The 23,392-nt window shown below is 32.2% G+C and overlaps 1 protein-coding gene across 7 annotated transcripts in view; it reads right to left on the bottom strand.

The window, feature by feature from the left end:
• The window catches only part of LOC114329438 (G protein-activated inward rectifier potassium channel 3), a 273,370-nt gene that overhangs the window by 140,553 nt on the left and 109,425 nt on the right, over positions 1-23,392 (bottom strand). For 3 of the 7 annotated variants that reach the window (XM_028278553.2, XM_050649626.1, XM_050649649.1), the window contains exon 2: positions 22,455-22,582. The exons of 3 other annotated variants lie outside the window; for them this stretch is intronic. The gene's annotated coding sequence lies outside the window, so the exon portion shown is untranslated. Of the gene's footprint in view, positions 1-22,436; positions 22,583-23,392 lie in introns of all 7 variants that reach the window. One more of the 7 variants, XM_050649641.1, reaches the window with a different exon arrangement.

The raw sequence follows: 23,392 nt of genomic DNA, 5'->3' as shown, positions 1-23,392 counted from the left end.
AAGGGAGCTAGAGCTCTTTGAAGATGGCGTCATGTAATTAGTTTTTCTTAAATACCTCCAGAACGTTTCTATTTAGAAAAACGAAAATTAATATACATATTTACTTTCCAGAAATAAATCGATTCCATCCATTGCGAATTTTTAGTACAGGTCATAGGCGTCCGTTTTGGGTAGGGCAACGGTTATTTTATCGCCTAACTTTTTTGTCTTTAATTTTTAAGCATTTTTGACTCTGAATTATTAAATTGTGAATTATTCTAGTACTAAAAGGTACTCTTAGTTTAAGTCGATAGGATACACCGTTTTCTAGAAAAATCGATTTGAAAATTTTTCGTTCCTTGAATTAAAAAAAAAAAGATTAAAAAAAAACTGAAATAAATGGCGACTCGATTCTAGTTTTCTGTTGACCTATTGTTTGTTTTTTAACCAAGAGGAGTGATTCAAATTTACCGCGCTGTAATGCTTGTTTGTAATTGGTCCAACCGCAGGCAAGTTTACTCCAGTTTTATAAAATTTTGACACTAATGACATTTATCAAATGTTTTCACTTCTGTCATTTTATAGGTTAATTAAGTATATCGGCGATTTTTTGTGTTTTCTGCATTATTCCTTTAATTTTTAGATTTGTAGTCTACTTTTATATAAAAACAATTGTTTTTAGAACTCTAGCGATGTGTTAGTGCAATATAATATGTATGGATTATCATCGAAAGGTGATATGATAAACGAAAAAAGAAGATGCATTTGGTGACTTTTCTAGAAACTTTCTTGGGTGTGAATCTGTCTTTCTAGGTTACTCCTCTTGGTTAAAAAATCAACTATAGATATCAAAATATCAACAGGCACCGCTGGGAAATATTCCAAAAATGCGGTTCAGAGAAACTATATGAAACGAGTCTTTGTACTCTTATACAGAGTATGGCATTAGTAAAAATACAAAAATAGACGGTTTAGTTTTGATTTAAATCTGTCTCCTGCCATCCCCCGATAGCGCTATTTCTAGGTCTACCTTTTGTCAAGGAGGCTATGCATTTGTCTTCTTGCATAGCCTCCTTGACAAAAGGTAGACCTAGAAATAGCGCTATCGGGGGATGGCAGGAGACAGATTTAAATCAAAACTAAACCGTCTATTTTTGTATTTTAAAAAAAAAACTATTTAGAAAGATGAAAATTGGTACATTTATTTATGTTCCAGAGATTCATCGATTTCATTAATGGCGAATTTCTAGTACCGATCATAGGCGTCCGTTTTGGGTAGGTCAACAGTTATTTTATAGCATAACTTTATTATAAGATGTTTCTGAATGTAGTTGCAGAAAAATAAGGAGTCATGAAAAATAAATAAACCGTCCTTATTTATCATAATTTAAGGATTATATTCATAAATAGAAACAAGGAAATTATAATCTTATTATACAGGGTGTCCAGAAACTCTACCGACAAACGAAGACAGGAGATTCCTCAGATAATTTTAAGACAATTTAACCCAATTCACCTAGTCCGAAAATGCTTATTAAGGGAGCTAGAGCTCTTTGAAGATGGCGTCATGTAATTAGTTTTTCTTAAATACCTCCAGAACGTTTCTATTTAGAAAAACGAAAATTAATATACATATTTACTTTCCAGAAATAAATCGATTCCATCCATTGCGAATTTTTAGTACAGGTCATAGGCGTCCGTTTTGGGTAGGGCAACGGTTATTTTATCGCCTAACTTTTTTGTCTTTAATTTTTAAGCATTTTTGACTCTGAATTATTAAATTGTGAATTATTCTAGTACTAAAAGGTACTCTTAGTTTAAGTCGATAGGATACACCGTTTTCTAGAAAAATCGATTTGAAAATTTTTCGTTCCTTGAATTAAAAAAAAAAGATTAAAAAAAAACTGAAATAAATGGCGACTCGATTCTAGTTTTCTGTTGACCTAGATATCAAAATATCAACAGGCACCGCTGGGAAATATTCCAAAAATGCGGTTCAGAGAAACTATATGAAACGAGTCTTTGTACTCTTATACAGAGTATGGCATTAGTAAAAATACAAAAATAGACGGTTTAGTTTTGATTTAAATCTGTCTCCTGCCATCCCCCGATAGCGCTATTTCTAGGTCTACCTTTTGTCAAGGAGGCTATGCATTTGTCTTCTTGCATAGCCTCCTTGACAAAAGGTAGACCTAGAAATAGCGCTATCGGGGGATGGCAGGAGACAGATTTAAATCAAAACTAAACCGTCTATTTTTGTATTTTAAAAAAAAAAACTATTTAGAAAGATGAAAATTGGTACATTTATTTATGTTCCAGAGATTCATCGATTTCATTAATGGCGAATTTCTAGTACCGATCATAGGCGTCCGTTTTGGGTAGGTCAACAGTTATTTTGTAGCATAACTTTATTGTCCTTAATTTTTAAGTATTTTTGACACTAGATTATTTAATTATGAGATATTGAGTACTAAAAATTACTCTTGCTTTAAGTTGGTAAAATACATTGTTTTTTTTTGTTAACTTTTTTTTCAAATTTCCAAAACTAAAAACTTTCAAATCGATTTTTCTAGAAAACGGTGTATCCTACCGACTTGAAGTAAGAGTACCTTTCAGTACTAGAATACCCAATACCACAATTTAATAATCCAGTATTAAAAATGCTTAAAAGTTGAAGACAAAAAAGTTATGCGATAAAATAACCGTTGCCCTACCCAAAACGGACGCCTATGACCGGTACTAGAAATTCGCAATGGATGGAATCGATTCATTTCAGGAAAGTAAATACGTACAAAAATTTTCGTTTTTCTAAATAGAAGCGTTCTGGAGGTATTTAAGAAAAACTAATTACATGGAGCCATCTTGAAAGAGCTCTAGCTCCCTTAGGAAGCATTTTCGGACTAGGTGAATTGGGTTAAATTGTCTTAGAATTATCTGAGGAATCTCCTGTCTTCGTTTGTCGGTAGAGTTTCTGGACACCCTGTATATAATAATATGTTTTACATCTCATAAGTCATTTTTAGGGAGAATGTGACTTACACCGTTTGACTTCTGAAGCATCAAAATATTAAAAAGACAGATACCAGATAATAAAATTCACCATGTGGCTTTTGTAGAACTAACTTGTGTAGTTAGGAAAATATGTAATTTCCATAAGAAATTTGCTGACTTTAGAATCAAGACAAGTAGTATTCCACACGAGGTAAGAAGAACAGGAACAGATCGTATTCATCTAGTTCTAGTCCATAAAAATAACATACTAAACGTGTATGATCCGCATTGCTGAACAAGTACTATAAAATTTTCTACAGAATACTATGAACTATGTAAACTGGGGTGCAAAATTAACCGGACACCTTAAAAATTGGTCAAATTTGATGTCTCGAATTTCCTAAACCTGTTGTCCGATTTAAGTGATTTTTTTAATATATTATAGCCGTATTCTTTAGCAATATCGCTGTAATAGTATTTTTGCTAAACAATTCAATTTTCATTGTATACCGGGTGTATCAATCAAGCTGTGTTTTTTTCTCGACATTTTGTTTTTTGATTCATTCGGTTATGTTGGAGAATAAAACAGTTAGGTACTTTAACAACTAGCCATGTTTTTCATCAATATAGCGTGTTTTTAAATAAGTATAGCAAACTTTAAGTGGTAGTTCTGCGTGAAAACGTAATGACAGTTTGCTTTATAAACGGTATGTCCGCAAATGCTTCGTTTCCGAGATAGGGGGTGTTAAAAGTTTTCTTACAAACTGAAGATTTATTTATTGCTTTAAAACTGGCTGAGGTATGCAAATGAAATTTGGTGGGTTTTAAGACGTAGTTATTGCACATTTTTTGACATACAATTAAGAATTTAATATTTACCATTGGCGCGCATACGGGTAATGTGAGGGTTTATATTACCCGTATGCGCGGCAATGGTGAACATTAAATTCTTACTTGTATGTCAAAAAATGTACAATAACTACGTCTTAAAATCCACCAAATTTCATTTGCATATCTCTACTGGTTTTTAAGCAATAAATAAATTGTCAGTTTGTAAGAAAAATTTCAACACCCTCTATCTCAGAAACGAAACATTTGTTGACATAGGTTTATAAAGCAAACTGTCATTATTTTTCATGTAGAATTACCCCTTAAAGTTTTCCATACTTATTTAAAAAACACCCTGTATTGTTTACTTGTTAAAGTACCTAACTTTTTTTATGCTCCAACTTAAGCGAATGGATCAAAAAACAGGATGTTGAGAAAACATAAGGCTATAGTTTGGTTTTAATTTGAGTGTTTTATAAATGCTAGAATATTCCACAGCGTGATGCGAAATTTGAGAAAAAAACACAGTTTCATTGGTACACCCAGTATACAATGAAAATTTACCTGTTTAGTCACAATATTATTACAGCGACATTGATAAAGAATAAGGCTATAACATGTTAAAAAATTACTTAAATCGGACAACAAGTTTAGGAAATTAGAGACATCAAAAATGACCCATTTTTAAGGTGTCCGGTTAATTTTGCACCCAGTGTATATATATACACCGTTCTTAGGCGTCAACGCCCTTCGGTAGGGATCTATGGAGGAGTATCACCAGGCCGCAAGCCCTTATCCCTTGCCGTACCGCTCCTCCATAGGCCGATCAGACGCCAGTATATTCCAGACCAAGCCGTAGACTCTATTGCACGGGTGGGCAAAATCCGGCCCTTTTGCTAACTTAATCCGGCCCGTTGAAAAATCCCGCAAGCAAATTTTTTATCTCTTTTCTCCGCCAAAAATATTAGCGTATGCAAAACGTAGCTATGCGATGTAGTCCTCCGACCCGGGAGACATTTTGAAACTTTTATTTTGGCCCGCGCTTAAAAGTATTTGCCCACCCCTGCTCTATTGAGTTTTATACTACGGCGTTGGCAGTTGAGTTTTATACTATGAACTAAATGACGTGAAAATGCAAATATGATAATGAGATAATATTAAGCTAACTTTCGTAGTAGGTAATCGACCTACAGTAGTTCAAATTTTCACAAACTAGATAACGAGTAGAAAACAAAAGTGTATTCCTTATTAACATTGACTGCAAGCAGGCATATGACAGAATAAATAGAACGATATTGTTTATTTCTTCCAATGTTTGAAGGAAAATTATCTACCAAATTCGTAGTTATAACATCGTAGTTAGTATGTAGTTATATAATATTATCTAACAAACTGTAGGTATAGGTATTCGTGAAAATTACAGAGCTGATAGTAAGCTGAATAAAAAATGAAATAAAGTGAAATAGGCTATGATCCCAGTTTTTGTTAAGTGAAAGAGGACTAACTTAATTAAGAAACATGTAGATTATACAATATTTAAATTCTATTATTCTTGGGATTAACCATGATAGGCCTATATTCCGACTATATTCCGTTTGTGACGATATGAACTATGATCGACCTCTAAATTAAACGAAACTAAAATAGAAATTATATGAATAAGTCTCATGAGTTTTGTTCGTGAACTTAGTTATATAAAATAATTTTTTCGTATTAAGTATGAGTCACCTGATATTTTCTATGAACTGTTTACCAACAGCAATTAAGTGCTATTGTTATTATTTTTATTGTTTTAATGCTAAGCTTTAAATTTGTGGAGGAGGAACCGCGAGAAGATTTTTTATTTATGCATCTCAAGATCAACGGTAAAATAAAGCAAATTAATTATTGTTGTAGATTGTAGACTTTATAATTCCAAAAGAAGCATTTTCCCTCGTAAATCTTTCAATACTGAGGACTTCAAAGATCTTTTGTGTATAGTTTACATTTATGTTTTGGTCCGGAAAATGTAGACTTCTAACAGTAGAACCACTCTCCGAAAAATTGGAAGTAAAATCTTTAGTCGCACATGGCGACCGCGCAATGTTCCCAGTCGCTTTTGCCCCACTCTCGCATTCCTAGTCGCATAGAAACGTACGGGTCTTAATAGGGAAAACCCACATCCACCACTGGTGAATTACCAATTGCGTACTATCGGTATTACTTCTTGAGATCAAAGTGCCGACTTGGAAGAGGTTTTACTGTCCCCTTCTAACAATGGAATAATTTTGAATAACTTAGGTTTTGCAGACGATACGGTAATCATGAGAAATAACAACAATGATTTACAGAACGTAATGCAATGTCTTAACAAATGCTGTCATAAATACGGATTGAAGATGAATTCAAATAAAACTAAATGCATGATCATGACTGAATCAGGAGGTGCAAAATGATTATTGAAGATACTGTAATTGAGAGTGTGGATACCTGCAAATACTTGGGAATATGGATAACATCAAATGTAGACCAAACCAAAGGAATCAAGACACGTGTAGAAATAGCACGTGCATCATTCGTTGAACTTAAAAAGTTTATCTGTTATCGGGATATAAAGTTAGAGCTACTCCTAAGAATTGTTCTTCTTTATGTCTTGGAAGCGTTGACAATAAAACAAGTGATCACTTGACCTTCTTTGAATTTTGGTGTTACAGAAGAATCGTGTGAATATGGTTTCGTACGGGATGGTTTCAAATAGTGTCAAACACATAAGTAACTAGAATAATAGTAAATGAAGCGAAAATAATGTTAACTATTAAAAGGCAAAAACTTAAGTACTTAGAACATGCAATGAGAGGGCAAAAATTAATACTCATTATTACGCAAAGCAAAATTCGAGTAAACTGAAATGTGAGAAGAAGAAAAACATCCTGGCTTAAGAACCTGAGGGATTGGTTTGAATGCAGTTGTGCAGAACCATTTATAGCGACGGTCAAAAGACACAGCAATGATGATTTCCAACATTCTATAGCAAATGGAATTTGCAGAAGATTAAAATGATTATTTCATTCATAGGAGATTCTGACCAATAGAAAGCTACAGAAATGCAAATTAAGGTGATAATTTTTGATAATATCCCGTCGTTAAGTATATTACGTCAGATGCCCTTCGTTGCTACGAAAAAATACATTCAGTGACATTAATGACAATTAATGTTTTAAAAGTTATAAAAGTGATGACTTTCAACCGTAAAATATTTTATATCAACTGTGTGTTTAACAGTATTAATTTGTACTTACATAAATAACTTACAATAAAATTTTGGTTTTGAACAGTTTTATTCATGAAATAATCGCAACAAATTGCACTTGATCTCTAAAATTAATATAGAATTTTTGCCCTTGAGACATTTTCGACATAATTTCACTCGCCTTCGGCTCGTGAAATTAAAACTGTCAAAGTGTCACTCGGGAAAAATTCAATAATTTTAGAGCTCTTGTGCAAATACTACTGATTATTTCATTCATAGGAGATTCTGACCAATAGAAAGCTAAAGAAATCTAAATTAAACTGATAACTTTTTTGATAATTGCCCGTCGTCAAGCATATTACGTCAGATGCCCTTCGTTGCTACGAAAAAATACATTCAGTGACATTAATGACAAATGTTTTAAAAATTATAAAAGTGATGACTTTGAACCGTCAAATACATATTTATAACAACTGTGTTTAATTGTACTAATTTGTACTTACATAAATAAATTACAATAAAATTTCGGTTTTGAACATTTATGAAATAATCGCAACAAATTGCACTCAATCTCTAAAATTAATATAGAATTTTAGAGCTCTTGTGCAATTACTACTGATAATATTATAATAGAAAAAATGGATATTTTCCGTTTTTCTTTCTATTGGAGATTTGACATTGAAGGCAGCATAGCGTCTATGATGCTAGCAACAAATATAATAAAAAACATTTTAAGAGGCCATCTTCTACTTTTACGAGAAGTTGTGTAAGAGTGATACATCTTATCCAAGGTATTTAGTTACCCTTTGTTTCATTATAAGAATGTATAAGATTCAAGTTACCGAATTAGCTAATGTATAAGGATTAAAAGTTGATAACAGCAGTACCAATTTATATTTCTATGGCGTATAAGGCAACTATTGTTTTATTTCTCTCTCTTTCCTATAGCGCTACAGCCCAAGTCGGGCCCTGGCTTCCCCCAGCATCCGCCTCCAAGTATCTCCGTCTCTGGCTGCTCTCCTCCAGTTGTTCACCCTCAACATCTCTTTAGCATCATCGCTTCTCACTTCGTCTATCCATATCTTCCTTGGTCTTCCTACTGACCGACGTTCCACCATAGTTCCGCTAAGCATTCTATCTCTAAGTTGTTCTATCGTTATCCATTCTTATAAGGTGACCTGCCCAGCGCAATCTTTATCTATCCACATAAGGATTTTTACAGCTATCGCCGCCTTCCTTCTCCTAACCAACGTCTTCAATGGTTTCTGTTCTGCCATTCTCTGTCTCTAAGGTCTCGTCTTCCCATGGCTTCATCCACTTCATCCCTCCATAATTATCGGGGTCTACCTTTTCTCATCTTTCCTATTGGGCTTCAATCTTTGTATTTTTGCATAATTTGCTATGGAATGTTCTCTGTAGTATTGGTATAGCTCGTGGTTGAATCTTGTTCTCCATATACCATTGTCTCAAATGGGTCACAGTATCCTCCTCAATATCTTTCGTTCAGATGTATTAATATTATTTTATTTCTAGGGAATGTTAATAGGGATGTGCCTATTGGCTGTCAGCTATATCGTCAACATTTAAAATTAGTTCTGATGATCTGGTGTTTCTTCTTCTTGACTGGCTTTACAACTCGGGGTGAGTCTTCGCCGCATCCACTATGGCCCTCCATCGTCTGCGATCTTGCGCTTCGATTTGCCATTGTTGTACCCCAATCCTAGATAGATCGGTTTCAACATCTGTTGAAACCGATCTGGTGTTTGCTGGTATTAAAACTCTTATTATTGGGGCTAATCTACCATTACACATTCGTATACTATATGCTGATTATATTTCCATCTTCTCTGTTTTTCCCATAGTACTATATCCTGTATTTAACGAAGCAATTTTTTGTAGTTATTTGGTGTTCTGTCATTTTAGAGGTTCTAAATATTTACCTTATTTCTGCTATATCTAGTCTCGTTTCTATATATCGTATACGTAATATATGCCTAATGTCTTATCCTTATTCTTCCAGGTGACATACCTTATATATAAGCTACTCCTTTATTCTTGTTTTCATGTTGGATATTTCTACCTTTCAGTCATATCAGATAGGGAAACATCCATAAACTACGTTGTTGAAAAGGGGGAGGGGGAGTTTGCTTATTAAGACGGTATACGACAAGGGGGAGGGGGCCATGAGTGCACATCCGACGTCGTTTGAAGTTCACGAATATAAAAAATATATCCTATTTTAGAATTAAAAAAATTAGTATATTATTTTTATCGCATACTTTTCATTTTGTTTTTATCACTCACAGCCTAATAATATTGCTAACAGTTTTATACAGATTAACAAACAATAAAACATTGTTCTATGTCTTTAAACAAACGCTTCTTTTTAGAACAACGTCTGGAAGCAATAAATATTAAACTGTTCACTTATTTACTGAATACTCTGTGTGAAACAATTCTACAAGAATGAATAGAAATAAAATATTCTATTCCATTTAGTTAGTACATATGGTATCTATTTATGCTTAATAAAATAAATGGCATTGGAATTAAAACAAAATAAATATTAAGATTTATATGATGCAGTTAAAAAAGCATAGGAACTCCGATAAAAGTGTTGTCTTTTGTCCCAATAAAGCTAATTATTAGTTGTACAGTGAATTGAGAGAAAAAAGTACGCAGATATTAATGAGCTACATAGCAATACTGATTTGGATACATTCCTAAATAAACTTGAAGAGCTAACTTTAAAAAATCCAGAAATAACATTGAATTTAAAAACAATCTCTAAAAATGGGGGTCATGAGTTGCAATTCCGACGTCGGTATGAGGGTATGAGGGGGGTTGGTCAACAACTGTAAACGACGCTTTACGACGGAAGGGGGGGGGAGGGTATTAAAAACTCCAAAATTTTTACGACGTAGTTTATGGATGTTTCCTAGTCATTAATTACTGTTTTACATTACCTGGTTTTCTTGTGCCTCCAAATATTTGGTGCTAGCTAGATGGTGATATTTTGATATTATTTATCTCAGCCGCTGTTTTGAATATTTGTATTATTTTTTGTAGGTTATCTTCGATAAGTGGCATCAGTATTATAATGTATGACAGAGTAGCAGATTTAAGTTATCTACGGTTCCACTTTAAAAACAATTTTGCTTGTTCACTGCATTGGCGGAATGATACCTCTGTGGAAGGTTATCACTTATCTTTTGCGTTGTCGTCCGATACTTCTACCAATTGGTGGTTATACCTTGCTGTTTTGACCAAACGGGTCCCTTCATTATTAAAAAATTAACATTTAAAATTTTTGAAAGTATATTCTGAATTAGTGACTAAGGCAATTATTTGCGAAGAGGGCGAAAGTGGTCAGTTTCGCAGTTCATAGATCTCTGTTACGTAATAAAAATGCATAATTGGTCTAATAAACTACTTTAAAATACTACATTTGGCAATTCTTTTCAACTTTCATTTTTAAGATCTCTAAATATTTGTATCACTTGAATTTCTGTATAGGTCCTCAATGGTTAGCATTTTATAAGTATTATAATATTACAAGCAATTAAAATAACGTTAAATCTATAGCCTACATTTTTGTCAATCGTTATTTACTACTAGGCCGGGATCCCGCGTACAAAAAAAAGTTGATTAATAGCAAGTTGAAAATTTGTTAATAGCTTAACGGTGTCTAGTTGGACAAATTTTGATGTATGGAAACACTTGAAAAGGGGAAGTTTTAATTGTTTTAATGTTTTAATTGGAAAACTAGCGAATGTCATATCCCGCTATACATGGCATTTATTGACTTCGAAAACTCTTTTGATAGTGTGGAACACTGGGCAGTAAAGAATTCCCTACAAAACAGCAGAATAGACCACAGAGGCTACAGGGCTAAAAGATATGTTTAAACAACTACACTGTGATGGCTTGGGTATAAACATAAACGGGCAATATCTGAATCACTTACGATATGCTGATGATATTGTATTAATAACAGAAAGAAGTGAAGAATTACAAATAATGATGGAAGAACTAGATAGAGAATCAACAAAAATAGGACTGAAGATTAATTACAGTAAAACAAAAACCATGACCAATCAACAAGAAAAACTAATAACTACAGTGGCACAAACAAGAATAGAATAAGTTAAAGAGTACATATATCTAGGAAAAATCACTAGATTAAATAAAGAAAATCAGACCGAAGGAATAAAGAGAGAAGAATAAGATTGGCCTGGGCATCATTCGAAAAACTGTCTTATATTATTCTAAAGAACAGAAAATACCCGCAAGCAATACCTAAAAACAAGAGTCTTCAACCAATGTATACTCCCTGTTCTCATATATGGTTCTCAGACATGGACGTTTACAAAAGAAAATATGACAAAAATAGTAAATACAGAAAGATCCATGGAAAGACAAATGCTGAACATTAAACTATAAGACAGGAAAAAAACGAATGGATCCGTAACAAAACAAAAGCGAAAGATGCCTCAACCCAAGTAGCAAAGCTTAAATGAAAGTTCGCCTGACACACCCTACGGCAGAAGGATGAAAGATGGACTAGATGATTATACATTGGAGACCGTGGAACCACAAGTGAAAAAGGAGAAGGCCACAGATGCGATGGTCAGATGACCTGAAGAAACACACTGGGTCAAAATGGATGCAAATTGCCCAAGATAGAGAGGCATGGAAGAAGGAAGAGGAGACCTATATCCAAGAATGGATATTTAGGGCTGATTAGATAAATAGATAGATTATAATTGTGGCACGTGTCATTCTGACAAGTTTATGATTGTGAAAACTAGCAGGTTGTTTTTAAATTTATTCGATAGCAAACTTTATATTATAATATATGAAAAAATGTTTGTCCGACAAATATGTTGGGCATTATAATAAGTCCGACACGTAGAACATGTCAAATGGCAGGAATTATATTGGTGGTAAATAGCAGCCTGATTTTTGTAGGAGAGTTTAATGAAAGGGTAACAAATCAATTGGAAGTTCTGTCCGACAAAATATATGACACGTTTTCGTAGTCTAACGTTCGAGACCTGTAGCTGTTCCACAATTAAAATTTCCCCTGTTGCAGTGTTCCCATACATCAACTAGACTTGTCTAGTTTGTCCAACTAGACACCATTATGCTACCAATAAATTTTCAATAAACTTTTTTTTGGTACGCGGGATCCAGGTCTATACGGTAAAATGTTCGAGATTCCAAACCGTCTCTGTGTAAGTTGTAAACTGTAATTAGTTAAATTATATGCGTGTTGGAAAGGCCGCTATTCTTAAATACCATAGTATTGGAAATTTTGAAAAAACAAGTTTTTAATACTCTCTGTTTGACTTAACCGTAACGGTAAGCGAAATTGTCGGTCATTATTTAGATCAGATGATTCAGTTACTTATTCATTCTACTTTTATAGAAATTCGAGGTATGCTGCTTTTCTACACATTTTTAAATGGTCTAAAATACTACTAATAATATCTTTTTAATAGTATAGTTAGTGTGACCAACTAGCCCGAAAAATCCGGGCTAGAATTACGAAGTAGTGTCCCGGCGTCCCGGACCAGGCTTCCGGGCCATCCGAATTTTCAGTGTTTTGGTAAAATTCTATTTTGAAATTTTGAATATTCTTCTAAGAATTCATATCAAACTGAATTAGTAGGAAGAAAAAAAGTCGACAATTTCGAGAGTGTAATATTAGGATCAATTCTCGGGGTGAGGCTTATAGATAAAATACAAATAAATAGACAAGGCGAAAATGGCGGGTTCGAAGGGAAAAATATTCCCATGAGATTTTTTTGATTCGTGAGACATCCCAGAATAAGGTTGAAAAAGTCGCCCACGCGAAAAGTGGGCCAATTTTTTTTAACAATTTTTTTTTAATCAAATTGCAAGAATCAATATTTTTGGCCCGAACAATTTTTTTTTTAATTTTTTGGACCATTCTGGACAAAAAAGATCTCTTATAATTTTTCTCTAAAGTTGATCGTTTTCGACTTATAAGCAATTTAAAATTGAAAAAAACGAAAAATGGCGATTTTCAAGGCTTAATAACTAGGTTAAAAGTTATTATTATGAAAGTCAATGTATGACTAAATCAAAGTTTAAAGCCCCCCCTACAAGATCCTGAAGAAATTTTTGTCATTATTTTATTACTAAGCTGCTATTTTTAAGTAATAATAATAAGTGCCATGCACGTGTGCGGCATCTGTAAATGCTGAGTGCGAGAGAGAAGCCATTCCAGCAGTCCAATTGTGCATCTTACTCGCACTCACATTTACAACCGAGTCAATACGATCTAACCGCTCATTGTTATTTATTAAAAATAACAGCTTAGTAGTAAATTAATGACAGAGATTTCTTCAGGATCATGTAGCGGAGACTTTAAACTTTGATTTAGTCACTTTCTGACTTTCATAATAATAATTTTTAACGGAGTTATTAAGTCTTAAAAATGGCCATTTTCGCGTTTTTCAAATTTTAAATTGCTTATAACTCGAAAAATATCAACTTTAAAGAAAAATTATAAGAGACCTTTTTTGTCCATAATGGTCCAAAAAACCTAAAAAAAATAGTCCTGGCCAAAAATATAAATTTTTACAATTTGATTTAAAAAAAATGTTTTTAAAAAATTGGCCCACTTTTCACGTGGGCGACTTCTTGAACCTTATTCTGGGATGTTTCACGAATGTGATTATGCAAAAATATCTCATGGGAATATTTTTCCCAACGAACCCGCCGTTTCCGCCTTGTCTAAAATGGATTAGAAACAATACCAAAGTAAAAGACGCAGGAGAACATGCTGCCAAATTAAAATAGAGCTTCGCAGGACACAATGCCCGACTGGAGGATAAAAGATGGAATCATAAAATACAACAATGGTGACCTTGGATAGGAAGAAGAAGGAAAGGAAGGCCACAAATGAGATGGGCTGATGAGATAAAGAACTTTGGAAGACACAACTGGAAACACGTGGCGCAAAATAGACAACACTGAATTGAATTGGTGGAGGCCTATCTCCAAAGTTTGGATTTTTGAAGACTGAAGAAGAAGAAGAATATTAATATCACATCCAAAACGCTGCATATCGTGGTATTTGGAATTATAGTTCTACAAAAACTGTGAACTTTTGTTTCGTTTCTCTATTTTAATTATCGTCATTATCATTACAACCAATTATTGTGGCTTAACCCCATTAAAAATATCATTGTCAACATAAAAATGTTTAATAAGTAAAATGATGATATTATGAAAGTTCTATATTAAAAAAAATGGCCCGATTTTCATTGAAAAGTCCCGGATTTCAGGAATTTTTGTCAGCCGTGTCCCGAATTTGACTAAATAGGAGTTGGTCACACTAAGTATAGTCTATGTAAGATCCGAATCTAGGTCGACCTTCACCCATCTATTTTCCGGATGAAACATGTTTTTATTAAATTTCATACATAGACAAATATTACTTGCATGGGTTGCCTATCGAAATCTTGTCATATATATCCTTAAAAGGGGGCGGGTTTGAAATCAAGATTACAAGCATATTTTTGTAATTTTTTTTAAGTACAGCAAAAATATTTTATTGTTAAATTAAATAAGCATATGCAGAACACATAGAATATTCAAAAAAAAAAAAAATTCAAGAAAGAATATTGAAAAATAAACCAACGCAACGGTCGCAAATTTTAAAGACGCCTCAAAAAACAATGGATTTTTCGGTGGACATCAGAACTCATCTTTGGATCATGGTTAACAAAAAATTCAAAAATATTTTATTTTTTTTTGACAAAGATTTTTGACTTTTTGGTATCACTCAGACATCAAAACAACGATGAAAATTGACATATTTATTATTGTTAAACAAAAACATAAGCATAAAACAAAAAATATTTCAACAGAGTTACCTCAAGAAATGTCTAAAGAAAATATATATAAAATTCCAGGTGGATCAGTCAGGTAGTTCTTGTGTTACAATGTCTACCGCCTTTGAAAAAAGCAGTTTTGAGGAAAACGCGTTCAAGGTATTGTCAACTTTTATTTTTAAATTGTTTTTTGTCTGTCAAGTCAAGTGGTTGTAACGTTACAAACGCCACATCTTTGATATATTTTATTTTTAAATAATTATTTTACTTTATTTTCTTTAATATTTCATTAACAATAATTTTCTTCTATTTGTTTTACAGTTCTCTTCGTTAAAAACTCGTTGGCGCCCTCTTTTATTATCCTCTTTTATTATCCTCATTTATTATCTTCTTTTATTATCTTCTATTTACTATATCTCATTTCATTTAAATCATCATACTGAACGTACCCTGTGTATTCTTACTCTGTATCTATAATACGGAACATGCCCGCCACTGCCTATGTCGCACTGTCATGAAAGTGACACTTCATCCCTACTCGCTGTCATTTCAATTCTCCAAATGGCGGCGGTAATCTTATAAAAGGCATGTAATGTGAAAAATAAATCATTTTTATTCAAATCATCTTTCTTTTGGGGTAAGAATATTAAAATTTCTAATTATTACAATCATTATATTCCTCATTATATTACATGCATACCTAGCTTCTTATAACATTTTTCTAATATTTTTTATATCTAATCTCCAATGTCAGAACATGTGTTCTGATATTTTAGTTTTAAATATATCTTTTTACATATATTTACATGTATGCACGTTTAGTAATCAAAATTTTAACTATTCTCCTCATCTAAATTCCATTTAATTTACCCTTGCCATCTACTAGTTTCTGAATACTATTTGGCAAAGGTACATTTTGGTTTTTCTTCTTGATGTTTGATATGTGTTTTTATCTTAAAGTTTTTGGAATAAGAATCAACTTTTCTCCCTCCGGGAGCCTTCAGCTTCAAGCCAACCTCACCGGTGATGGAACTACGGCGAAATAACAACGTGAGACCATGACATCCAGACTACAGCATCCAACAACCGCAGCTGCACTGACCTGGAACACAACATCTGCCCAGGTCAAGAGAAGTCCACAGCAGTTCCATTCAACATCAAAAAGTTACCATAAGATACCAAAAGCCATAAGTATAATCTAAAAATTTTTAGTTTTTGGCAAGAATTTGAATATATTTGTTAATGCAATTTTACAAGTCATATTTTATTATATTTTTATGAACAATAAACATGATTAGTTAAAAATACTGTTTTGTTTGCAACCATTCTAAATTTTCAGAGTTCATTTCTAAGATTAGGATAAGACAAACACACATCTTGAGAGGCTGAGCTAAGCTAAGGTTGTAACGATGGCTATCTTGGATGATTGAGGTAATATTTTCGAATAATATTTCAATTAGCTGGGGTAGTCCATCGCTTATTTCTTTTCACGGTGCACATCGGAATATGATTTTGAATCGCGGAGTAATTTACAAAAGAGAATAGGAACAGCTGTTGACCGTTTTTCACTGCGTTCAAGCGCGCTGGCGCGAACCTGCTGCAAAGCGAGTCGAAGGTCGGAGTATTCAACATTATCTCCCTGCACTGAAAAATACACGTACCTACATATTCAATATTTTTGAAAAAGCTATGGAATGACACACCCTACGGAGGCGGAGTGGGGGGTTACTTTAAAATCTTAAATAGAAGCCCCCATTTTTTACTGCAGATTTGGATTCCTTACGTAAAAATAAGAAACTTTTATATGAGATTTTTTTTCGAATTATGGATAGATGGTCCTAAAATCGTAAAAAACGATTGTTAGAAATGGAAAATTAAATTAAAAAATCGAAAGTCCCCACTAAAATGGAAAACTTAACTTAACATTTTTTGGTTTTATGACCTAATGTTCACAACCCAATAGGCCCCCATAACGCTTTAGTAAATTTTAACGCAGTTTGCCTCTGTCTATTCATACTTTTGTTATTAGTTTTTCCATCCTACTTTCTTTTTCATCTTATCATTTTCCCTTTACAAACACTACTGTAAAAGTATTTTGTTACTTCAGCTTCTCCAACGAGAAGCTATTTTCTTTCTATTCTCATTTTTTTTCCATTAGCTACAATTTCTTTTCTCTTTTCTACTTCTGTTAGAGTTTATCATTCTCTTTACTTTCACTCCAACAGAAGCTTTCTTTTTTGTTACATTGACATTTCTTTAGTAACTGCAAATTTATCATCCTTGTCTCAACTACTATCAGCAGTTTTCTAACTAATTAGAACATTTTTGTATAAATGTTTAGTAGATACGAAAATATTTTCATTTTGTCTGTTATTTCGCTGGATAAATATAAATAAATAGTTAATACTGAAAAGATAAATTTCAAAATCATTTTCAAAATAACTTTCAAAATATCTATTATAAAGTTGTTTTTTAGCTGTCTTAGAAAGTACGTCAAATACATTTTTTATTTAGTTTTGCCAGGAGACCGAACTTTATGATATGGAATTGAGGTTAACTGTAAACTGTGTTGACTTCATTCAACAGAAGCCTTTGATGATTTTTATTTTTCTTTTTAACTTTTAGAATTAGGCCAATAATAACTTTGTAAGTTAAACCAATACAACTGTTATAACATAAGGGTAGTTAATATTTTCAAACAACATTTGGAAATATTGTTAATATTGAAACAATCAATTAAGATCCAGAGTCGTAATAAGTAAGGAAAGATACAATCCAAAATGGTAGTGTACCAATAAAACTGGCTGGATTCGTCTAGCTGGCTTAAACATTGATGTCAGTTCATAAAATTCTTAATAATATGCTATTACATTTGTGATTAAGTTTTTAATTCATTTTTAATGCAATGAAATATTATAACGAAGTAAATATATTCTAAAAAAATTTTATAATTAGTAACAGAATAAAGGAAAATATTCAGAAATTCATAAAAATAACGATAAAAATGCAGTAAATTATATTTGAAACCAGGTACGTACATAGTTGTATATAATTTATCGACAATCAACAAGCATGTGGAAAAATGAGTCAACATTTTCAAGAAAACAATGAAAACAATGAAATTATAGTCTGGGGGACATTTTCTATGCCTTGTGGGTATTAAATAGTTTGTGACTCTGTGCAATGTAAAATAACATTATCGCAACATAATTAAGGAAGACTCACTAAAATTATTTTTACAGTCACTGAGTAAGAATATTAAGATCTATACAATCAAATTAATATGCAATGGTGTGAAATGGTCTGATCTATATTAAATGGTCTGAAGTCCGAAGACACAATCAAGGTCTAGACAACGATATAAAAGGAATTTAAAATCAATAATAATAAAAAGATAAAAGATAAAATCAAAAGTAAAAAGAGACCCAATCCCCAAACATCCCTTGGTCTCGTATTAGAATAGGTTTTGGGAAAAAGAAAATTAAACTAAAATTACGTACCTATTGCTTTAATGGAACCCAAAAACAAGTTTTTATACAGATGATCCAAAAGTTGTGGAAGAAAATGAAAAAGACTTAAAAGCCAAAACCAAGCTGAACGTTGAAAAGGAAAAATGAATCAGCCACAAATGAAAATAAAACTAAGTATACTCCATCTAATTTACTTACCGTTGCACGTCATCCGCGTCATAGCTAGTGACGTCACATGATACCAACACGAAATATTTAGGCGGTAGGTGTGTTCTTTTTTAGAATCACTTTGCCGAGTACACTGGCATGACAGCCACTAGACATATTTTATTACATACGCGTAGAAATAATATTTAAAGATTTCTATTAATGTCAACTTAAAGAAATACACAATAATATGTTTCATTTAATTTGTATAAATGCGTTCATAAAGCGTTTTTATGAAGCACATTTGTTCGGAATACACTGAACTAAATTCGAACGCAGGTGATATTTTGGTATAAATTGGTAACATTTTTTATTTGACAGTTGCGGTGATGACACTTTATATTTGCTTATATTCTTTACTATAAGTATTTGTTTCATTATGTACTGTTTTTATTATGTACTTTAACGTAAGATTATAACTTAATTCTTGTTTTCTGTTTCTAAAGATTTTATTTATTCACATTGAATATTAATTTGTTTTGCTGTATAATTCACTTCCGCAAAAATTTTTTGATGTATTTAATTTAAAATGAATTCAAGAATTTTTTGTAATTGGGCAACAATGTCAACTTAGATCTCTAACGTAGATAATGACGTGCAACGGTAAGTAAATTAGATGGACTGTACATGAGATTGAACGGGGTGATAGGAAGAGGACTACTATTAATTATTGTAAATCACAAATTTGAAGAAATAGTCACCTTTTATTGTCTAGAATTTTTAATAGGAAAAATAAGTCAGAACGTGATACCACAGTATAAAGAGGGACAGTAGAACCACTCTCCGAAAAATTTGAAGTAAAATCTATAGTAGCGCATGGCGACCGCGCAATGTTGGCAGTCGCTTTTGCCCCACTCTCGCATTGCTATTGGCATAGAAACGTACGGCTTTTAACATTGAAAACCCGCATCCACCACTGGTGAATTACCAATTGCGTACTGCCCGTATTACTTCCTGAGATCAAAGCGCCGACAGAAGAGTGATTTTACTGTGGAACCTCTATATACTCTGGTAATACGATAATTTCAAAATACAATCAAGCTTTTGGAAGAAACAAAAGATTACTCCGATTCAAAAACATTAACCATAAAAAATTAAAATTTACAAAATATTAACGACTAATCATTTACGCAATGGAAACTGTTTGTTCTACTTTTTTTGCATAATAACCTTGGATGGTTCTTTGCCTGCCTGGCTATGTCCTTCTACTCAGATGTTTCCCTTGTGAATTTTTCTTCCATTGTCGTCTTCTAGGTTCTCAAACCATCCCGTTCTGAGTCTTACTTTTTTCGTGTCATTTTCGTTCGTCATTTCATAATATTTTCTTTGTTGATTTTGTATCTTCTTGCCTCTAGAAATTTCCTAACCATGATAGTCTAAATACTAAGACTTTTAACAAGCCTTTTAAAATGCAAATAAACAATTAAAAATTCACAAAAAAGTCAATTTTAGCGTTTTTCGAGGCAAAAAATATTAGTCCAGGGCGCATCTGTTTTGAGATGGACGTTGAGAAGTAACTCAATTTTTTTCCATAAATTGCTTGAAAATAACTCAAATAATAATATTAATTAATAATATTAATATAGAGTTGAGACTTCTGAGCTTCACCGATGAGGCATAAGGATGCTGAAATAGCTATATGGAGATGGTGGTCCAACTCTGAATCAAATATAAACAGAACCTGCCTTGATCTTTTTTATCTTTTTAATAATATTTGAGTTATCCTCCCATTCAAAATGGTCCGGAACATTGTTTAAATAATCAAAATGTCAAAATATGAAGGAAAAATTCCATTTTTTTATTGGATTTTTGATTATAACTTTAAAACTATTCATTTCTGAGAAAAGTTGTACTGACATAAAAGTTGCGAAATTATATTTCCTAGAATATAGAATTGGTTAAGAATTTAAAAAATAGTCACCCTTGTTGCAAAATAGCAATAATTCCGAAATAAACCATACAAAAACAAGTATTCGCATTTTACGTTTTTCAACCATTTATGCTACACTTAGGACCTTAATATTTTACTCAGAAAAACTTTATGATACAGTAAAACAACACTGTAAATTTCATTAAGATCGGTTTTATAGATTTTGCAAAATAAATTTTGCGATCCAGCTGTCGCAAAAAAAATTCATTTTTTTAAATGTTGCAGGACTGAAAATAAAGCAGATAGCAAGTTGATTTTTTTGCTTATAGAAGTGTACTGTACCTTTCATTTGCAATTTGCAAAATTAAAATCGATTAATTACCACGGCGTCAGGAAATTTTTTAAATAAACATGAATTTTTGGTGCTACGCGCAGGACAGCGGTGTTCGATTCACACAAGTTGATTTCCACCAAAATTTCTTCCAATCTTTAGCTAATATATTATTTTCTTACTCTATATTTTGTTGTATTTTATTATTTTAATTCCACAAAAATCAAACTAATTTTATTATTGTTTGTGAAATATTGTTTAAACAATTGCATATTATATTTAAAAATAATAAACTTTTATTCTCTAAGTTAAAATATATGAACAAAGAAAGTTTTTGCCAAAAAAGTGTTATTTCAAAGGATAGAGTATGTGTTTTTATTTTGCAATTAATAAATTTATTTATTTATATCGAAATGTAGTAAAAATTAAAATGTATCAGTCATTATCAAAGGTCATTGGAATTCCCAATCAGAGCAAACTATCCGCTGTCCTGCGTGTAGCACCAATAATTAATGTTTATTTAAAAAAATTCCTGACGCCGTGGTAGTTAATCAATTTTAGTTTTGCAAATTGCAAATGAAAGGTACAGTACACTTCCATACGCAAAAAAATTTCAACTTGCTATCTGCTTTATTTTCAGTCCTGTAACATTTTGAAAAAATGATTTTTTTTTGCTAAAGCTGGATTGCAAAATTTATTTTGCAAAATCTATTAAACCGATCTTAATGAAATTTACAGTATTTTTTTACTGTAGGTCTTAAGTGTAGCATAAATGGTTGAAAAACGTAAAATGCGAATACTTGTTTTTGTATGGTTTTTTCGCAATTATTGGTATTTTGCAACACGGGTGACTATTTTTTAAATTCTTAACTAATTCTATGTTGTAGGAAATTTGATTACGCAACTTTGATGTCAGTACAACTTTTCTCGGAAATAAATACTTTTAAAGTTATAATCAAAAAATTAAGAAAAAAATCGAATTTTTCCTTCATTTTTTGACATTTTGATTATTTAAACAATGTTCCGGACCGTTTTGAGAGGGAGGATAACTCAAATACTATTATTTGAGTTATTTTCAAGCAATTTCTGCAAAAAAATTTGAGTCACCTCTCAACGTCCAAATGTACTAATATTTTTACAGATGCGCCCTGGTCTATATGAGATGCAAGCTTAACTCAAAGAGTTTCTGAATGCGCAATTCCATTTTGATCTTATGTTGCAAAAGTAAAATTTATATACCGTTGCGTTTCGCGGTATATAGACTTGAAGAAGATGTGAAGTTTAACGTTCGAAACACATTGTTTATTTCTCATCCACAAGCTAAATCTTGTTTTAGTCTAAAGAATAAATATGACCCTACAATATTATGATAAATGATAGATACAGCATCCTACGACTTATTATTCAAGGACAAAGAGTAAGCAAAGGAAGTATAGAGAGTTTTTCGGTATACAGTTTTTGTGTAGATGAATCTTTTCTATGACGAAGAATGATATTGGTATGAGCTAAATCGAAACATATGAAGATTCCACAGAGACCTAAAGGTAAAAACAATAACGATCAAATAATTTTTGATTAACGAAAAAAAATATATGAAAACGCGCCCTACAAATATTACTAATATTTTACTAAAAATATATTAAGAACAAACTTGATCATGTACCTTATTCATAGATTTTACCTATCTAAAAGTTTCAAAATGCATTGAAACATCTTAATCATAATAAATACTTTTCCCCGCTAGTGGCGGTCTTCCTTTAAACTATCTTGGAAACCATATCTTTCCGCAAAAGATATAACTCTAAAACTCTAATAGTACATTTTTTCACGGTTTTTGCTCTAAAGTTTAAAGAACCGCTTGGATTGACATGAAATTTGTCATACGTATAATTACATGTCAAAGAACAAAAGCGATATTGTGCCGATGTGTGCTTTTGCCCTGGGGGTGATTTTCACCCCCCTTGGAGGTGAAAAAATATATTTCCAAAATAAGTCCGGAAATGGATAAACTGACTAATTTTAACTAACTTTTGTTCTATAGAGCTTTTTCACCAAGTCAACACTTTTCGAGTTATTTGCGAGTGAATATGCTCATTTTTCAACAAAATAACTACATTTTTAGACGGTTTTTCGCAAATAACTCGAAAAGTAAGTATTTTGTCGAAAAAAACGTTCCTAGCAAAAATATAGCCTGTAAAAAAGTAAAAAAATGGTGTACGCGTTAAGTCTCTCTACCTCGTAGAACCAGAGTTATAGCCAATGAAAAATAGATTCATATTCACCAAATATCAAATCGAATATTTCGAAGTGAAATATCCAAAAAAGTAAGCACTTTTTGGGAAAACCCCATTATAACTTTTTTAAAGTGTAAAAAAAAGCTTTATTTCTGTTTTTATAAAAAGTTTCTAGCGTTAAATATAAGCAAGTTACGCTCAAAATAAAGTTGGTCCCTTTTGTTTTGCCAAAAAAAATCGAGAAGACCACCTCCTAATTAGCAACTTAAATGAAATTAATCGTTACCGTTCCACAAATTATTTTACTTATGTTGTGTTTATATGATCTGTAAGTTTCATCGATTCAAAGTGCTTATTTTTGGAAAAATTTTTAAAAATTTTAATT

The sequence above is a fragment of the Diabrotica virgifera genome, chromosome 1, assembly GCF_917563875.1.
Source record: "Diabrotica virgifera virgifera chromosome 1, PGI_DIABVI_V3a".
Classification (NCBI taxonomy): Eukaryota; Metazoa; Arthropoda; class Insecta; order Coleoptera; family Chrysomelidae; genus Diabrotica; species Diabrotica virgifera.
This window is presented reverse-complemented; position numbering and strand designations above follow the sequence as displayed.